This window comes from Schistocerca cancellata, chromosome 4, assembly GCF_023864275.1.
Source record: "Schistocerca cancellata isolate TAMUIC-IGC-003103 chromosome 4, iqSchCanc2.1, whole genome shotgun sequence".
Classification (NCBI taxonomy): domain Eukaryota; kingdom Metazoa; phylum Arthropoda; class Insecta; order Orthoptera; family Acrididae; genus Schistocerca; species Schistocerca cancellata.
In genome coordinates this window covers 259,249,416-259,260,644 of record NC_064629.1, presented here as the reverse complement: position 1 = coordinate 259,260,644, position 11,229 = coordinate 259,249,416, and the positions used below count along the sequence as shown (strand labels likewise).

General features: G+C 42.9%; 1 pseudogene; it reads left to right on the top strand.

The window, feature by feature from the left end:
• The first annotated feature begins 6,135 nt into the window (after window positions 1-6,135).
• LOC126186115 (5S ribosomal RNA) lies at window positions 6,136-6,253 on the top strand (annotated as a pseudogene).
• Window positions 6,254-11,229: the final 4,976 nt, after the last annotated feature.

Below are 11,229 nucleotides of genomic sequence, written 5' to 3'. Positions count from 1 at the left end.
TAGGAGGAAATGGACAGAGAGACGGGGGAGTATGAGATGGACAGAGATAAGTGGAGGAGGATATGGACATAGAAGGGAAGGAGGTGATATAAAAAGAGAGAGGGAAAGGACAGATGAACTAATAGAAGAATGGAATAAATACATGCCTGGGCATCGCCGGGTACTCTGCTAGTAACTTAATAAAGGCAAGTCCTCCAGTCCAGATTGTATACCACTTATGTTCCTTTCGGAGTGTGCTGATACTCTTGCTCTATACTTAGAAATCATATACAAACGCTTGTTCGGCGAAAGATCCGTACCTATAGACCATAAAGTTGCACGGGTCGCACCACACCAATACCCAAGAAATGAAGCCAATTTGCCGCAGGTTTTGGAACATATACTGGGTCCGAACATTATGAATTACCTCAAAGCAAATTAACTGTTGACAGACAGTTAACACAGCTTCCGAGAATATCGTTGTTGTGAAATAAAAATAGCTCTTTCTTCACACGAAGTAGTGAGTGCCACTTCCTGAAGTCTAAAACGCTTTTGACACCGGTCCTCACAAGTGACCTCTAATCAGACTGCTCGCCTATAAAAATATCGTATCAGTTGTGCGACTGAGCTCATGATTTCCTGTCACAAACGTAACAGTTCGTAGTAACTGACGGGAAGTCATCAAGTAAAACTGAAGCGATATCTCGTGTTCCCCATGCAGGTGTTGTAGGCCATCTGCTATTTGTAATCCGTAGAAACGATTTGGGAAGCAATGTGAACGGCCCTCTTACATTGTTTTCAGATGATACTGGCGATTGCCGTCTTGTAAGGCCATAAGAATATCAAAACAGATGTAAAAGCTATTCAAACAATGTATCTTTAAGATGCTAAATGTGGCAATTGGCCCTAAACAATAAAACGTGTGATGTCATCCAGATGGGTACAAATGTAATCCGTTGAATTTCGATTATACAATAAATGACACAAATCTACAGCTGTGAATTCAGTTATGAGTAACTTAAATTGGAGTTATCACATAGACTGTGTTGTGGAGGAAACTAAGTAAAGCTTGCATTTTGCTGGCAGAACACAAAGAAGGTGCAAGAGGTCTCCTAAGGAGATTGCGTACACTGTGCTTGTCCGTCTTCTTCTGGCGTATTGCTGCACGGCGTGGGATCCACACCAGACAGGATTGACAGAAGATATCGAAAAAGTTCAAAGAAGTGCAGCTTGTTTTGTATTATCGCGAAATGTGCGAGTATGTGTCACATATGTATATGATGAACTAGTTGGGATGGTTATCATTACAGCAAAGGCGTTTTTCGTAGCGGCAAGATATTTTCACAAAATTTCAGTCACCAACTTTCTCCTCCGAATGCCAAAATATGTTTTTGGTGACCACCTACAAAGAGCAAAACGGGCATCGTAATAGCATTAGAGACATAAGAGCCCGTACGGAAGGATTTGAGTGGTCGCTTTTTCCCGCGCGCCTCTTGAGAGTGGAACGGTAGCCAAATAGCTTGAAGGTGGTTCAGTGATCTCTCTGCCAGGCACTCAATTGCGAATTGCAGAGTACACATGTAGCTGTAGTCGCAGATCATTCGCAGCACTAAAGTCCAGAAGACATGGTCTCGAAATTGCTTACCTTAAAAACTGTGAGAACTTCTACTTTGATACTGTGAAGCAAATCTCTCCTACTGGAAACTCTTTGCTCTCCCTATTTAAAGAGAAGGTAGTATGGAGCAAAACATGAAGAAAACATCGAGTAAACATTGCCTCTAAGATACATGTCTTAAGACCTATGAGCACTTGCTCATTTTCACACAAAAAGGGCTTCAGTCATAAAGAGTGCAGGCCCAACACAGGAAGAACGTAGATACAGGAACCATACGTATAACAGTTTTAAATTGCCTTAGCTGTGTTGGGAAAGGCCCAGAACTTTAAGCGCTAATAGAAGGCACTGACGCTCAAATCGCTGTAGGCACTGAAAGCTGGCTAAAGCCGGAGATAAGTTCAACGGAAATTTCTGCAGAGAACCTAACGGTGTTCCGAAAGAATTGGCTAAACACAGTTGGCGGTGGTGTGTTTGTTGCTGTCATAAGTAGTTTACCTTGTCGCGAAACTGGACTAGATAGTTCCTGTGAGTTAGTGTGGGCAGAGGTCATTCTTGGCAACCGGAATAAAATAATAATTGGATCCTTTCACCGACCTCTCAGTTCAGATGATCAGTTGCTGAAAGTTTCAAAGACAACTTCAGTTCAATTTCAAACACGTACCCGACTGTTCCACTAATAGTTGGTGGTGACTTTAATTTACGCTCGATATGTTGGCAAACATAAATGTTTAATTCCGGAGGTATGCGAAACTGTGCTAAGAGCATTCTCTGAAAATTACTTCGATCAGTTAGTTGATGAGCCCACGCGAATAGTAAACGATAGTGAAAACTCACTTGATCTCTTACCAACAAGCCGGCCACTGTGACCGAGCGGTTCTAGGCGCTTCAGTCCGGAACCACGCTGCTGCTACGGTTGCAGGTTCGAATCCTGCCTCGGGCATGGATATGTGTGATGTCCTTAGGTTCGTTAAGTTTAAGTAGTTTTAAGTCTAGATGACTGATGACCTCAGACGTTAAGTCCCATAGTGCTTAGAGCCATTTGAATCTTAGCAACAAATAATCCTGGGGTAATAACGATCATCAAAATGGGTACAGGGATTAGTGAACACAGGGTTGTCGTAGTGAGACTGAATATTGTAAGCCCCAAATCCTCCAAAAATAAACGAAAAGTATACCTATTCATAAAAGCAGAAAAAAATTCAATTAGCCCCTTTGTGAGAGGCCATCTCCATTGCTCACAAATTAACGATGTAAGTGCAGGCCAGATGTGGCTTGAATTCAAAGACATAGTATCGGTAGCAGTTGAGAGATTCATACCAAATTAATTAAGAAACGACGGAGCTCAGCCTCCTCCGTAAACAACGGGAAAAAATGCCAAATTTAAACGGACGCAGATTTTCAAAGACTGTCTATCTTTTACGGAAGCTCGAAACTTAGCGCGGACTTAAATGGAGATGCTTATAATAATTTCCACAACGAAACTTTGTCTCGAAACCTAAGAGAAAATCGATAGAGATTCTGGTCGTATGTGGAGTATGCTAGGGGCAAGACACAATCAATGCCTTCTCTGCACGATAGCAGTGGAGATACTACCGAAGGCAGTGCTGCCAAACCAAAGTTACTAAACACAGCCTTCTGAAATTCATTCACCAAAGAAGACGAAGTAAATATTCCAGAATTCGAATCGAGAACGGCTGCCAACATGAGTAACGTTGAAGTAGATATCCTCGGAGTAGTGAAGCAACTAAAAGCTCTAACAAAAGCAAGTCTTCCGGTCCAGACTGTATACTAGTTAGGTTCATTTCGGAGTTTGCTGATACAATAGCTCCATACTTAACAATCATATACAACCGCTCGCACGACGAAAGACTGGAAAGTTGCACAGGTCACACCAATATACAAGAAAGCTAGTAGGAGTAATCCACTAAATTACAGGCCCGTATCGTTAACGTCGATATGCAGCAGGATTTTGGAACATATATTGTGTTCGAACATTATGAATTACCTCGAAGAAAAGGTCTATTGTGTCCGCAGCTCGTGGTCGTGCGGTAGCGTTCTCGCTTCCCACGCCCGGGTTCCCGGGTTCGATTCCCGGCGGGGTCAGGGATTTTCTCTGCCTCGTGATGACTGGGTGTTGTGTGCTGTCCTTAGGTTAGTTAGGTTTAAGTAGTTCTAAGTTCTAGGAGACTGATGACCATAGCTGTTAAGTCCCATAGTGCTCAGAGCCATTTTGAAAGGTCTATTGACACACAGTCAACATGGGTTTAGAAAACATCGTTCCTGTGAAACACAGCTCTTTATTCAAATGAAGTGTTCAGTGCTATTGACAAGGGATTTCAGATCGATTGCGTATTTCTGGATTTCCGGAAAGCTTTTGACACTGCCACACAAGCGGTATGTAGTGAAATTGCGTGCTTATGGAATATCGTCCAGATTATGTTACTGGATTCGTGTTTTCCTGTCAGAGTGGTTAAATGGTTCAAATGGCTCTGAGCACTATGGGACTTAACATCTATGGCCACAGGCCCCTAGAACTTAGAACTACTTAAACCTAACTAACCTAAGGACATCACACAACACCCAGTCATCACGAGTCAGAGGAAATCCCTGACCCCGCCGGGAATCGAACCCGGGAACCCGGGCGTGGGAAGCGAGAAAGCTACCGCACGACCACGAGCTGCGGACTCAGAGAGGTTACAGTTCGTAGTAATTGACGGAACGTCATCGAGTGAAACATAAGTGATTTCTGGCGTTCCCCAAGCTAGTTGGGTTGTTTGGGGGAACAGACCAAACAGCTAGGTCATCGGACTCATTGGATTAGAAAAGGACGGGGAAGGAAGTCAGCCGTGCCCTTTCAAAGGAACCATCCCGGAATTTGCCTGGAGCGATTTAAGGAAATCACGGATAACCTAAATCAGGATGGCCGGACGCGAGATTGAACCGTCGTCCTCCCGAATGCGAATCCGGTGTGCTAACCACTGCGCCACCTCGCTCGGTCCTTGTCTATATAAACGATTTGGGAGACAATCTGAGTAGCTGTCTTAGGTTGTATGCAGATGAGGCTGTCGTTTATCGAGTAGGAAAGCCTTCAGATGATCAAAACAAATTGCAAAACTATTTACAAAAGATATCTGTATGGTGCGAAAATTGGCAATTGACGCTAAATAACGAACAGTGTGAGGTCATGCACATGAGTGCTAAAAGGAAACCTTTAAACTTAGGTTACTCGATAAATCAGTCAAATCTAATGGCCGTAAATTGAAGTAAATACCTAGAAATTACAATTACGAACAACTTAAAGTGGAAGGAAAACATAGGATATGTTGTGGGGAAGACTAACCAAAGACTGCGTTTTATTGGAAGGACAATTAGAAAATGTAACAGAGACTGTCTGCACTACGCTTGTCCGTCCTGCGCGGAGTGGGATCCGTACCTGAGAGCATTGACAGCGTATCGATAAAGTTCAAAGAAGGGCAGCACGTTTTGTATTAACGTGAAATAGGGGAGAGTGTGTCACTGAAATGATACAGGATTCGGGGTGGACATCATTAAAATAAAGACTTTTTCGTTGCGGCGGAATCTTCTTACGAAATTTCAGTCACCAACTTTCTCCTCCGAATGCGAAAATATTCTGTTGATGACGACCTACATTGGGAGAAACGATAAGCATACTAAAGTAAGGTAAATCAGAGCTCTATCGGAAAGATATAGGTGTTCGCTTTTTTCCGCGCGCTGTACGAGATCGGAATAATAGAGAACTGTGAAGGTGTTTCGATGAAACCTCTGCCAGGAATTTTTATGTGATTTGTAGAGTATCCTTGTAGATGTAGATGTAGATGTTCGTGACTGTGGAACATGTCTCTTCTGCTGAGCAAGTGCTCATAGCTCTTCAGGTACACTTTTTAGAGCCGATGATTCCTAGAACTTTTGCTCCGAATGATCGTTTCTGTCACACCCCACAGCCGGCCGGAGTGGCCGAGCAGTCTGGAACCGCGTGACCGCTACGGTTGCAGGTTCGAATCCTGCATCGGGCATGAATTTGTGTGATGTCCTTAGGTTAGTTAGGTTTAAGTAGTTCTAAGTTCTAGGGGACTGATGACCTCAGAAGTTAAGTCCCATAGTGTTCAGAGCCATTTGAACCATTTTTTTTTCATACCCCACAATATCGACAATTCCTTTTGTCGCGTCCTGTACAGTCATATTTTCATATTCCACTCGATTAGATGCAACCAAGAGACCCCAAGTTTCATAATTTCTGTACACTTTTCCAGTTTTCTCTTTATTCGTTACCTTAGGTATTAATTTCAGAGGCTTTCCTCGTAGAGGCAATGTTGAACCAAGTCTGGAAAAGGTCCAAATAAAATTTATTACCAATAAAGCTTAAAATACGTTTTAGCAACGTATACAACAGTAGGTCTGAAATTCAAATTTGTTTATAGCTATGTATAATTTAATTACCGTGAATGGTTTTGGACCATTATGTCCATGCCACACATGTTGCAGTACATTATCACATTCGTCAGTTGTATTCATCTATTCCTGGCAACGGCCTTGCCGCAGTGGATGCACCGGTTCCCGTGGGATCACCGAAGTTAAGCGCTGTCGGGCGTGGTCGGCATTTGGATGGGTGGCCATCCAGGCCGCCATGCGCTGTTGCCATTTTTCGGGGTGCACGCAGCCTCGTGATGCCAACTGAGGAGCTTCTCGACCCAATAGTCAAGGAATGCATTTTGTTGGCAGAACACTTAGAGAATGCAACAAATCCACACTACGCTTGTCCTTCATCTGAAATGTGCATGGTGCCCAAAGTGGCATCGCTGCGCGTTACCAGATAGGCTTGATGGAAGACTTCGAAAAAGTTCAAGAAATTACAACTCGTTCTGTATTATTTCGGAACAGGGAAGACAGTGTTCCATATGTAATTACCGAGCTGGGGTGGCAATCATTAAACAAGGACGTTTTTCGTTGTGGCAAGATCTTTTCCCAAAAACCAACTATTTCCTCAGAATGCGAAAATATTGTATCGAATACCTCCTACATAGGGAGAAATGACTATCATAATAAAATCAGAAAAACAAGAGCTAACGCTGATGGGTATAAGTGTTCATTTATCCCGCATGACATTCAAGAGAGGAACGATCGAGATGTAATCTGAAGGTGGTTCTGTGAATCATCTGACACACTTTTGTATTTGAACCCCAGAGTGGTCATGTACATGTGCAGAAGAAATTGGTTTGAAACAACGAGTATCGTCCCGCACTGGCGAACGTTTGTATTTTCTAGTGATTGAAAACCATACGGAAAATGAGTACAGTAGACATCCACTTAAATTCACATCTCTCAGTACATGTGTTCTGTGATAGCACTAAGTATGCCGTGTCGAATGCTTTACGCTAAACATTGACTATGAAGTCTGTCTACAAGAAAGACTTGCACTTCTCGCCGCGTGGCAAAATTACGTCACGTTTGTCGACGTCCATAGCAGTTACGTTACGCTTGCTAAGGCGTAAATAGGCTTCTTTAATAGGAATCAGAGTAAAGAACAGATACTATTTGTTTCCGTATCATGTTATCTCCACTCTGTGTGCCAGATAGCATACTTCTCTGGAAAGTGACTCATCTGCATACCTCTGTAACATTGTCAAAGTATGGATAAATATTATTACGATTTTTACGACGCAGCGAGCTCTGTTTCTGTAGACGTTCTTTGTGATGCAACATTATGCTAATGCACATACTATACCGTTTTGTAAGGTCGCTTCAATGGAGACGTTGAGAGGCGAAGGCGAGAATTACGTTGTAGAAAGCTGCCGTCACAGCAGGACTCGACCCCAACTAAAGAAACAGTTTTATTTTGTTGGGCTCGGGGCAGCGTGATTGTGTCTCTAATATAATACGAATAAAGAAAGCCAAATGATTATTAAATATACGTCTCCTTATCTGAAATACCGGAAATTCTTCGGAGACCAGATAAGACTTCTAAAAGATGTGTCGTTTACTTTCCGAGGGAAGTGTCTCCGCTGTACGCAGAGAGTGGAAGCGAGCAACAATAAAAGCCGCATGTTTACTTTACGCCACCGAAATTAACAAGTATTCCGAAAGGTGATATGGGACAGCGCCCGCCGGAATACTGTCCAATCTACCATTAAATTTATTATTAAATTATGTTAAAACAGTGGACGGCGCAGGACGCAGTATAAATTCCTCAGTGATGGCGAGAGGCCGCGGGCAGTCGTATTTCAAAGGCAAGTCTACCTGGTCGGCAGCCGTGGCGCCGTGTTTTTGCCACGTCCCCCAGTGTGGGCATTTAGGCACTTCCAATTGCTTAGCTGAGCTATGGTTCAAAGCGGAAGTCTTCGTTTTGTGGCACAATAAACGTGGCAGCGCTATCAGGGCCGGCATCTAATTGCCGGCCAGATGTTATCACAGGCGCAGCGGTCACCTCGTCCATCTTGGGTGCGGCACGCACCTACGGTGACACATAACTCATTAAATTCTAATAGGCGTCTGTCTCGTTCTTTGATTAAATCAAGTCATTATCGGGTCTGATGCATTTCCCGAATAATGTATCTCTGCCGATCACTGCAACATCCAAATTGAGAGAATTCTTTTCAGGGATTCGGGCATTCCGTTCCGCTGACCGGTGCCATTCACTTACAAGTTAAAGTGCTAATGACGAATCGTTTACACCGAGGCTCAGCCACATGCAGGCATTGAGATGCAGCTCCCAACAAAGGGGAACCACGTTACAACAGCCATTAATTCGTAAATAACAACCTCTCAGGGGACGAATTAAACGACATTCCTGAAGGTGCCCCTTTTTAATGAGGACTCTTAAAAGAAACGTCGCGGATAAGAAACCTGTGCTAATCTTTATGTCTTCTAAACGTATGAGATATATGGTGCGTTCAATCGGTACTCGGTGGAATATAGACGTATTAAAAATGAAATACACTGTGTTAATGTGTTTTGTATTTTGCTGGAATTCGGTTTTATAGGTCATCATCAGAGAACATAAAATTCAAAAGACAGTTCATACGTCAGCGAGACTTTCCAGCCTGTACAAAGACTGTCATTTAAAAAAAAAAAGTGTCACGTTTAAAGATTATACATCAATACGAAGAACAAAAATTGCAATGCTTCGATTTGACTTCTGATAAAACAAGAAATACAGGGTTTCCGTAAGTTATCTTTACAGCTTATGACTTTAATAACTTTAAAACTGTACTAGATATTAACTAAAGGTTTTCAACAAATGATAACTCATAAAGTTTGTCTTACCTTTCAGGTGGCGCAATTTTGACGCAAAATTGAACTTGAAAACCTGATGAAATGTGGGCGCCACGGGAGGAAGCTCACTATGTGGCTTTGTTAAAACAGTCGTTGTCCCAAGACCTCACACCACTATACTTCTCCCTGTGACATATTATAAAGGACCCGGCGTACCGAACCAAGGTTAGGGATCTACAGGATTTGAAGGCACGCATACACAGTGCATCTGAACATGTCACCATGGAGATCTTGAATCGTACGTGGAGTTCTGACTAGGTATTATACGTGTCACTAAGGGTGCACGCGTTGATGTGTATGACTGAAGAAACAAAATGTGTTACCAAATGCTGATAATAATTTTTTGACTTCTTGAATAATTTTAAAGCGATTAAAGTTTAAAAATTTTAAGATAATTTATGGAGGCACTGTATTTTTAATGAGGTATTGAATGCTTTAGACTCTAAAGGTTTAAATGTGAATTACTAAACCATATGTTTCACCGGCTTAAACACAATGTGCCTTAAAAGATATATAGATATTAGTTGAAGTCTCTAAACCATACATAAACAGTGAAAAGGCCATAATCAAATTCAAAATACAGACACACTAATAAACCTTATATTACATTGTGCTCTAAAATTAAAAGTATAAGGATATAAAAGGCAAAACAGCACACCAAGTGCCGGCCGATGTGGCCAAGCGGTTCTAGGCGCTACAGTTTGGAACCGCGCAACCGCTACGGTCGCAGGTTCGAATCCTGCCTCGGGCATGGATGTGTGTGATGTCCTTAGGTTCGTTACGTTTAAGTAGTTCTAAGTTCTAGGGGACTGATGACCTCAGATGTTGAGTCCCATAGTGTTCAGAGCCATTTGAACTATTTTGAAGCACACCAAGTGAGTACTGAAATATACTGCTATGGTAATGTATAAAAAATACAGAATTTGTGAGTGTGACGATCTGTGATGTCGGTGAGGGAGGGTTGAGTGGGGAGAGCTACGAGGAAAGAGAAAATGTAATGTGAGGAGTGGGGAACAGTTCCATAATTTACAACAAATATATCGTCTTAAGGTGAGAAAAATTTTAATTATCTAAAGGTAATTTAGCAAGGGTGGATAGTGGACGTGTATTCTGTTATAAAAGTGTCTGTGACTGATATTTATCGATAGCAATAATTTCCAGTAATGGTTGTGTTTTTAGCGCAGAGACATAATCTTTAAATGAAACATATCTTTGGAAATACACTACTGGCCATTAAAACTGCTACACCAAGAAGAAATGCAGATGATAAACGGGTATTCATTAGACAAATATGTTATACTAGAACTGGCATGTGATTACATTTTCACGCAATTTGGGTGCATAGATCCTGAGAAATCAGTACCCAGAACAACCAACTCTGGCCGTAATAACGGACTTGATACGCCTGGGCATTGAGTGAAACAGAGCTTGGATGGCGTGTACAGGTACAACTGCACATGCAGCTTCAACACGATACCACAGTTCATCAAGAGTAGTGACTGGCGTATTGTAACGAGCCAGTTGCTCGGCCACCACTGACCATACGTTTTCAATGGTGAGATATCTACAGAATGTGTTGGCCAGGGCAGCAGCCGAGCATTTTTTGTATCCAGAAAGGCCCGTACAGGACCTGCAACATGCGGTCGTGCATTATCCTGCTGAAATATAGGGTTTCGTAGGGATAGAATGAAGGGTAGAGCCACGGGTCGTAACACATCTGAAATATAACGTCCACTGTTCAAAGTGCCGTCAATGCGAACAAGAGGTGACCGAGATGTGTAACCAATGGCACCCCATACCATCACGCCGGGTGATACACCAGTATGGTGATGACGAATACACGCTTCCAATGTGCGTTCACCGCGATGTCGCCAAACACGGATGCGACCATCATGATGCTGTAAACAGAACCTGGATTCATCCGAAAAAATTACGTTTTGCCATTCGTGCACCCAGGTTCGTCGTTGAGTACACCATCGCAGGCTATCCTGTCTGTGATGCAGCGTCAAGGGTAGCCGCAGCCATGGTCTCCGAGCCGATAGTCCATGCTGCTACAAACGTCGTCGAACTGTTCGTGCAGATGGTTGTTGTCTTGCAAACGCCCCATCTGTTGACTCAGGGATCAAGACGTGGCTACAACGATCCGTTACAGCCATGCGGATAAGATGCCTGTCACCTCGACTGCTAGTGATACGAGGCCGGTAGGATCCAGCTCGGCGTTCCGTATTACCCTCCTGAACCCACCGATTCCATATTCTGCTAACAGTCATTGGATCTCGACCAACGCGAGCAGCAATATCGCGATACGATAAATCGCAATCGCGATAGGCTACAATCTGACCATT